The sequence below is a fragment of the Leptonychotes weddellii genome, chromosome 5, assembly GCF_054177405.1.
Source record: "Leptonychotes weddellii isolate Sample4059 chromosome 5, ASM5417740v2, whole genome shotgun sequence".
Taxonomy (NCBI): domain Eukaryota; kingdom Metazoa; phylum Chordata; class Mammalia; order Carnivora; family Phocidae; genus Leptonychotes; species Leptonychotes weddellii.
This window is the reverse complement of record NC_138373.1, coordinates 66,499,986-66,508,228: the sequence shown is the minus strand read 5'-3', so window position 1 is coordinate 66,508,228 and position 8,243 is coordinate 66,499,986.

The following is an 8,243-nucleotide window of genomic DNA, read 5'->3' as shown; positions in this document are numbered from 1 at the left end:
TCTTTCCACAGTTTGGCTATTGCGGACATTGCTGCTATGAACATTGGGGTGCATATGGCCCTTCTTTTCACTACATCTGTGTCTTTGGGGTAAATACCCAGTAGTGCAATTGCTGGGTCATAGGGTAGCTCTATTTTTAAATTTTTGAGGAACCTCCACACTGTTTTCCAAAGTGGCTGTACCAACTTGCATTCCCACCGACAGTGTAAGAGGATTCCCCTTTCTGCTGAGGGAGAATTTTGAGAAGAAGTTAGAGTTCATCTTTGTTGGGGAGTGATACTTATTCCCTTCTCCTCATGTTTTCCTGAAAATACAACTTTTTTCTTTTTTTTTTAAATATTTTATTTATTTACTTATTTGAGAGAGACAGATAGCAAGAGAGAGCACGAGCAAGTGGGAAGGAGGGGGTGAAGCAGACCCCCCCGCCGCTGACCATTGAGGCGGATGCGGGGCTCGATCCCAGGACCCCGGGATCATGACCTCAGCCAAAGGCAGGCGCTCAACCAACTGAGCCACCCAGGTGCCCCACAACTTTTTTTTTTCTTAGAGAGGGAGAGCAGGAGGGAGGGGCAGAGGGAGACGGGGAAAGAGAGAATCTTAAGGAGGCTCCGCACCCAGGGCGAAGCCCAAAGCGGGGCTCGATGTCACAACCCCTAGATCATGACCTGAGCTGAAATCAAGAGTCAGATGCTTGGGGCGCCTGGGTGGCTCAGTCGTTAAGCATCTGCCTTCGGCTCAGGTCATGATCCCAGGGTCCTGAGATCAAGTCCCACATCGGGCTCCCTGCTCAGCGGGGAGTCTGCTTCTCCCTCTGCCACTCCCGCTGCTTGAGCTCTCTCTCTCTCTCTGATTAAAAAAAATACTAATAAGCTGAAATAAAATCTGGTTCTTTAAAAAAGAAAAAAGAGTCCCTTATGGTGGGACACCTGGCTGTCTCAGTTGGTTGAGCATCTGCCTTCAATTCAGGTCATGATCCCAGAGTCCTGGAATCGAGTCCCGCATCAGGTTCCTTGCTCAGGCGGTAGCCTGCTTCTCCCTCTCCCTCTGCTGCTCCCCCTGCTTGTGCTCTCTCTCTGACAAATAAATAAAATCCTAAAAAAAAAAGAGTCTCTTATGGTTTGCCTCCCCCTTCCTCTTTTTTTTTCCCTTCCCACATGTTCATCTGTTTTGTTTCCTAAATTCCACATATGAGTGAAATCATATGGTATTTGTCTTTCTCTGACTGACTTATTTCGCTTAGCATAATACCCTCTAGCTCCATCCACGTCACTGCAAATGGCAAGATTTCACTCTTTTTGATGGCTGAGTAATATTCCATTTAAAAATAAATATATATATATATACACATATATATGATACCTATACACACACACACACACATATGTATACCGCACATCTTCTTTATCCATTCATCTGTCGGTGGACATTTGGGCTCTCTTCACAGTTTGGCTATTGTGGACATTGCTACTATAAACATTGAGGTGCATGTGCCCCTTCAAATCTGTATTTTTGTATCCTTTGGGTAAATACCTAGTAGTGCAATTGTCAGGTCATAGGGTAGCTCTATTTTTAACTTTTTGAGGAACCTCCATACTGTTTTCCAGAGTGGCTGCACCAGCTTGCATTCCCACCAGCAGTGTAAAAGTGTTCCCCTTTCTCCGCATCCTCGGTTCCCCTTTCTCCGCATCCTCACTAACAACTGTCATTTCCTGTTACAAGCTTTTAACAGTAATAAATCTGATATTTATCCCATCTGTCCCATGTCTGTTTTTCAACGGAGTCATATTTAAGCAGGAAAGCAAGGAGCATTTATGGACTTATCCTTAGAGCCTCCGTCCCCACTGGTTCCAGACTAGCAACCCCTACTTGCCTTCCCAAACCCTAGCGATTAGCAGAATAACTGGCCCCCCGTGTGGTAGGGAGGCTGCAGCGGTCCCCGGCTAGCTCCTGGCTGCTCCAAACCTCTGAGGCAAAGAATGACATCTTTTACACCACAATTAGAGCTCTGACTTGAGACCCGGACAGCAGGGACACAGGAAGTTGAGACAGTTCACTGCATGCTATAAATAACTGATGCTCTCTCCTACCTTGAAAGCAAGTTTTTCGAGTGGGAAGAAAGGTCAGTGCTAAAGACGCTAGATGACAATGACAGGAGCAAAGCAAAGGCTCAAAGAGGCACCCACGGGCTTGAAGTTCAGCACCTCACAGGGCTTCCTGCTCAGATTCACTCCTTCACGTTCTCTAGCCCACCAGTCTCCCTTGCTCGGAAAAAATCAGACAGCGGGTATGGCAATGTCAATCATGGGCTAAGGGTGGCAGGACCTTCAGTATGGCTGAGCCTCTGGAAGAAGAGGTACTTTCGAGGACTTGTCTGAGCTTCCCTGGTACTGTGCTGCAGCTGGGGGTGGGAGTCCTGGTCAGCAGCTGGTAACCCAGTCCCATTTGGATTATGTGACCCTAATTTGTAAGCAGGTAACATTGACAGAAAAACTTTAAACCTCCCAGGCTAAGGTACTGTGTCATCGGTCCCAGGCTAAGGTACTGTGTCATTGAGCCCACCTCCAGATCTTTGCCCTCCTGACCCCTGGCTGCAGGGGTGGAAGGGCGACTTTCTGACATCTTGTCCCAGCCGTAGAAGAAAATGAAGAATGCAGGGAGCCACTGATGAGTTCTCCTCACAGCCCTGTGCTCCTGCTCAGACGCTCCTTCTCCCCAGAACTGCCAGTGTGTCATGCTTTGCTCTTGTTCCCTTCCTGGGTCCACCTCTCCCCCACTCCCTCACCACCTGCTCCAGGGAACTGCAGGCCATGTGTGAGGGTTTAGCTGTCCTGAATACCAAGCTGGGTCATGCTCCGAGACCAGGCAGTGAAGAAAGGGCTCCTCAAAGATGCAGGAAATGAGCTGGCAGCTCAGCCTGGCACACCCAGCCTGGTTCTCCCTGCCACACCTGTGCTCTGTCCAACATGTCCATGCAAAACACAGGGGGATTTCTGAGTGCGGGGAAGGAGAAGGGCTGAATGAAAGAAAGGGGAAGCTGGAGAGGAAGAGAAGAGAGAAAAGAAACAGGCAAAAGAAGACTGATCAAGGAAATGCTGAAAACCCTACACAGAGACAAGTGAAGAAAAAGGAAGAAAACAACAGAACAGAGGCTCCTAAGTATCTTGGAAGCATGTGATGTCCAAATGAATCCCTGGGGGGCGCCTGGGTGGCTCAGTTGTTAAGCGTCTGCCTTTGGCTCAGGTCATGATCCCAGGGTCCTGGTATAGAGCCCCGCATCGGGCTCCCTGCTCAGCAGGAAGCCTGCTTCTCCCTCTCCCACTCCCCCTGCTTCTGTTCCCTCTCTTGCTGTGTCTCTCTCTGTCAAATAAATAAATAAAATCTTAAAAACAAACAAACAAACAAATGAACCCCTGGGCTGGGTTCCTAGCAGGCCCAGGGGTCCACCTCTCCCTGCTAAAAGCCTGTGGCCCCTCCTCTGCCCTGACTCCCTGCTACCTGCCCTTCCTGGGCTTTTTTTTTTCCCCTTTTTCTTTTTGCTAGTCAGGGGAATCAGTGGGAGTAGAGAAGGAACAAAGAAATCTGTAACTGGCTGTGATCAATTAATAATGAAACCACTGCACTCAGACCAGCCCCTCTTGGGCATTTTCAGCTCCTCAGACCTTCCCCAGACTGGGTGCCCAGGCTGCACTATACTTCTGGGTCAGGGCAGTGCCAGGATCCTCCAAATATGGCTCCTTGTCCGTTCCCTCTCTTGCAGAGCCCTAAGGGGAACGTTGATCAACTGCAGCCCAGCCCTCGCACCCTCCCGCCGCTGACTCCCAGGGAGCCTCTGAGGGGAATCAGTGGGGCCCCAGCCTTCCAGCTCCATCCCGGCTGCCTAGCACACAGGGATGGACCCCTGCTCCTGTGGGGGCCCCCCGAGCCCTCACAAGGAGGGAAGGGGATTCAGAGGCGATGAGGTGGGGAGGAGTCTGACTGCCCTCCAGAGTCCAGCCTCTAGGGTAGGCTGAGCAAATGAAGGAGCTGTCCCCCACAAGCCCTGACTCAGTGTGATCCCCATCTGATTGCTGCCCCCGCATCTCCAGCCCTGCACAGGTCATGGACTGTCCGGACTGGTTGGTCCTCATTGGTAAAAGGTAGGAATGAAACAGTCCTATGGGAAGAATCACACTTAAATCATATTAAGACTCTAAGTCTGGGGTGCCTGGCTGGCTCAGTCAGTAGTGCATGTGACTCTTGATCTTGGGGTCATGAGTGTGAGCCCCACGTTGGGTGTAGAGATTACCTAAAAGAAAAAAAAAAAACCTCTAATTCCAACAACTAATTTATAGGAAATATGCAGGCCAGAGGAACATGTTAAAGAATAGTCCTGGGCTCACTTCCTTCCATGGACATAACTAGATAACACCTGTATCAGCATAAATAACCCAGAAAGCAATACGAAGACTGGCAGAATATACTCCCCACAGCAGAGAAGGCACATCAAAGAGGTTTAGAAGGGTGGAGACATGGTCAGAAGCTAAATGGACCCGGGGACCATCTGCAGGAGGGAAGAACACAACAAGCACAGAAGGGAGAGGAGCAGATCCCCAAGGCAGGCATCCCAGGCACAGGGGACCTGCATGGGGAACAGGAATCTACATAACATTGGGCTTTGAAAACCAGCGAGGCCCAAACACTCAGGGGAGCTTAACACCTGAACACTAAAACTCAGTGGGTTTGGCTCTCGAAGAGCCAGAAGGGTAGAACCCTTGCCCTTAAGAGACAGTACAACAAACAGCTCCACCAAGAGGCAGCATAGAAGCAGCAGTTTGAAAAATGCCTGGTGTTTATGGGAAGATATATTTACTAATCTGAGTGTGTGCTAGAGGAGCATGGATCATTGGGAGACCTCTCCAAGAACAAAGGAGCGGGTGGGCACCATTTCCTTCCACTGCCTCAGCCTAGACACAGGCACTCCTGCGGGAACCAGTGCAGGGCCAACATTCTCTACCTAACTTGCTAACCATGTGCCCTGCCCCTGTGCTCTTCTGCGGACCCACCCCCTCCAACCTAGCCTAGGCAGGAGTTTTCCTCAGCTGCAGGTCCCCTCAGCAGCTGACTGGCTAGGACCTCGTTGACATCCCTGCATTCTCCTGCAGAATTGTCCCCTCTAGTATACCCTTGGCAGGAGTCCATCCAAAGCTGCACCATAAGCATGACAGTGTGCAAGCAGCCTCGACAGGGGCCAGCACCACCCCAAAATGACCACTATCTGAGGGAAGGGGAAGAAAACCACACACATCAGTTTGCAGCCCCAGCAGGGGGCTAGGGGCAGACATCTGGTCTGACTGCAGGCCATGCTCACCAAGGAAAGCTTCTCAGAGGACAACACAGAGAGAATACCAGCAGCTCTGGGAAACACATGGTCTGACTCAACTCAGGCCCAAGGTGGCCCCAGACTGGCCCACTAACAACACAGGGACCAAACCCTGCCCACAACAGGCAAACAGAGCCATTGCAGATGACTGAATTGAAGGCAAAAGTAGCTCAGCCACAACAGAAGGGTGCACGCAACACACATAGGAGACACCCCTACAGTGCCAGGTTCTGAACAGGGGACACTGCACCACAGGGCACTATAGGACCTCTTCAAAGCCACTACTTCCCTTTTTTTTTTTAAGACTTTATTTATTTATTTGTCAGAGAGAGAGAGAGCACAGGCAGGGAGAGCGGCAGGCAGGGAGAAGCAGGCTTCCTGCTGAGCAGGGAGCCTGATGCAGGACTTGATCCCAGGATCCTGAGATCATGACCCGAGTGGAAGGCAGACACTTAACTGACTGAGCCACCCAGGCGTCCCAAGACCACTGCTTCCAAGAGCAGGAGACATAGCTGACTTCCCTAACACATACAAACAGAAAAAGAGTTAGATAAAATGAGGAAACAGAGGAATATGTCCCAAAGGAAAGAACAAGACAAAATCACAGCAAGAGAGCTAAATGAAACAGAGATAAGTAATATGCCTGATGGAGTATTTAAAGTAATGGTCATAAAGATATTCCCTAGACTTCTCAAAATATTCCAAAAAATAGAAGAGGAAGGATAGTTTCCAAATTTATTCTATGATGCCAGCATTATCCTGATACCAAAATCAGGTAGAGACACTACAAAAAAAGAAAGAAAGAAAGAAAGAAAGGAAAGGAATGAACTACAAGCCAATATCCCTGATGAATATAGATGCAAAACTCCTCAACAAAATACTAGCAAATTGAATCCAACAATACATTAAAAAAGTCATTTACAACAATTGAGTGGGATTTGTTCTTGGGATATAAAGGTGGTTTGATGTTTGCAAATCCATCAATGTGATACATCATGTCAATAAGAGAAAGGATGAAAAAAAATATGACATTTCAAGAAATGCAGAAAAAGCATTTGACAAAGTACAACATCCATTCATGCTAAAAACCCTTAACAAAGTAGGCTTAGAGGGACCATATCTCAACATAATAAAAGCCATATATGAAAAGCCCACAGTGAACATCATTCTCAATGTGAAAAAATGAGAGATTTTCCCCTAAGATCAGGAACAAGACAAGGATGTCCACTTACCACTTTCATTCAACATAGTACTAGAAGTCCTAGCTACAGCAATCAGACAACAAAAAGAAATAAAAGGCATCCAAATTGTTAAGCAAAAAGTAAAACATTCACTATATGCAGATGATATGATACTATATATAGGAAGCACTAAAGACTCCACTAAGGGGAACCTGGGTGGCTCAGTCAGTTGAATGTCTACCTTTGGCTCAGGTCATGATCCCAGGGTCCTAGGATCAAGCCCCGCATCAGGCTCCTATCCCTTTCCCTCTGCCTGCCACTCCACCTGCTTATGCTCTCTCTGTGTCAAATAAATAAAATCTTTTAAAAAAAAAAAAAGACTCCACCAAAAAATTACTAGAACTGAAAAATGAATTATGTAAAGTTTCAAGATACAAAATCAACATACAGAAATCTATTGCATTTTTTTAAAGATTTATTTATTTATTTTAGAGAAAGAGAGAGAGCACAAGGTTGGGGGGGTAGGGTAGAGGGAGAGGAGGGAGAAAGAATCTTAAGCAGACTTGAAGCTGAGCACAGAGCCTGACACAAGGCCCGATCCATGACCCTAAGATCAAACCCTAAGCTGAAACCAAGGGTCAGTCACTCAACTGAGGGCGCCACCCAGGTGCCACCAAGGCACCCCAACATTGCATTTCTATACACTAAAAATGAAGCAGCAGAAAGAGAAATTAACAAAACAATCCCATTTGCAACTGTACCAAAAATAATGAAATACCTAGGAATCAACTTAACCAAAGAGGTGAAAGATCTATACCCTGAAAAGTATAAAACATTGATGAAAGAAATTCAAGACAACATAAACAGAAAGATACTCCATGCTCATTGACTGGAAGAACAAATATTGTTAAAACGTCCATACTGCCTAAAGCAATCTACAGATTTAATGCAATCCCTATTAAACCACCAACACTGGGGCACCTGGGTGGCTCAGTTGTTAAGCGTCTGCCTTCGGCTCAGGTCATGATCCCAGGGTCCTGGGATCGAGCCCCACATCGGGCTCCCTGCTCGGCAGAAAGCCTGCTTCTCCCTCTCCCATTCCCCCTGCTTGTGTTCCCTCTCTTGCTGTGTCTCTCTCTGTCAAATAAATAAATAAAATCTCAAAAAAAAAAAAAAAAAACCAACATCATTCTTCATACAACTAGAACAAATAAACCTAAAATTTGTATGGAGCCACAAGAGACCATGAATAGCTAAAGCAATCTTGAAAAAGAACAAAACTGGAAGTATCACAACCTCAGATTTCAAGATATACTACAAAGCTGTAGTAATCAAAACAGTATGGTACTTGCACAAAATTAGACACATAGATCAATGGAACAGAATAGAGAGCCCAGACATAAGCCCACAATTATATGGTCAATTAATCTTCGATAAAGCAAGAAAGAATATCCAATGGGAAAAAGAAAATCTCTCCTACAAATGGTGTTGGGGAAACTGGACATCAAAAAGCAAAAGAATGAAACTGGACCATTTTCTTACACCATACACAAAAATCAACTCAAAGTGGATTAAAGACCTAAATGTGAGATCTGAAACCATAAAAATCCTAGAAGAAAGCACAGGCAGTCATTTCTTCGACATCAGCAGTAGCAACATTTTTCTAGATAGGTCTCCTGAGGCAAGAGAAACAAAAGCAAAAA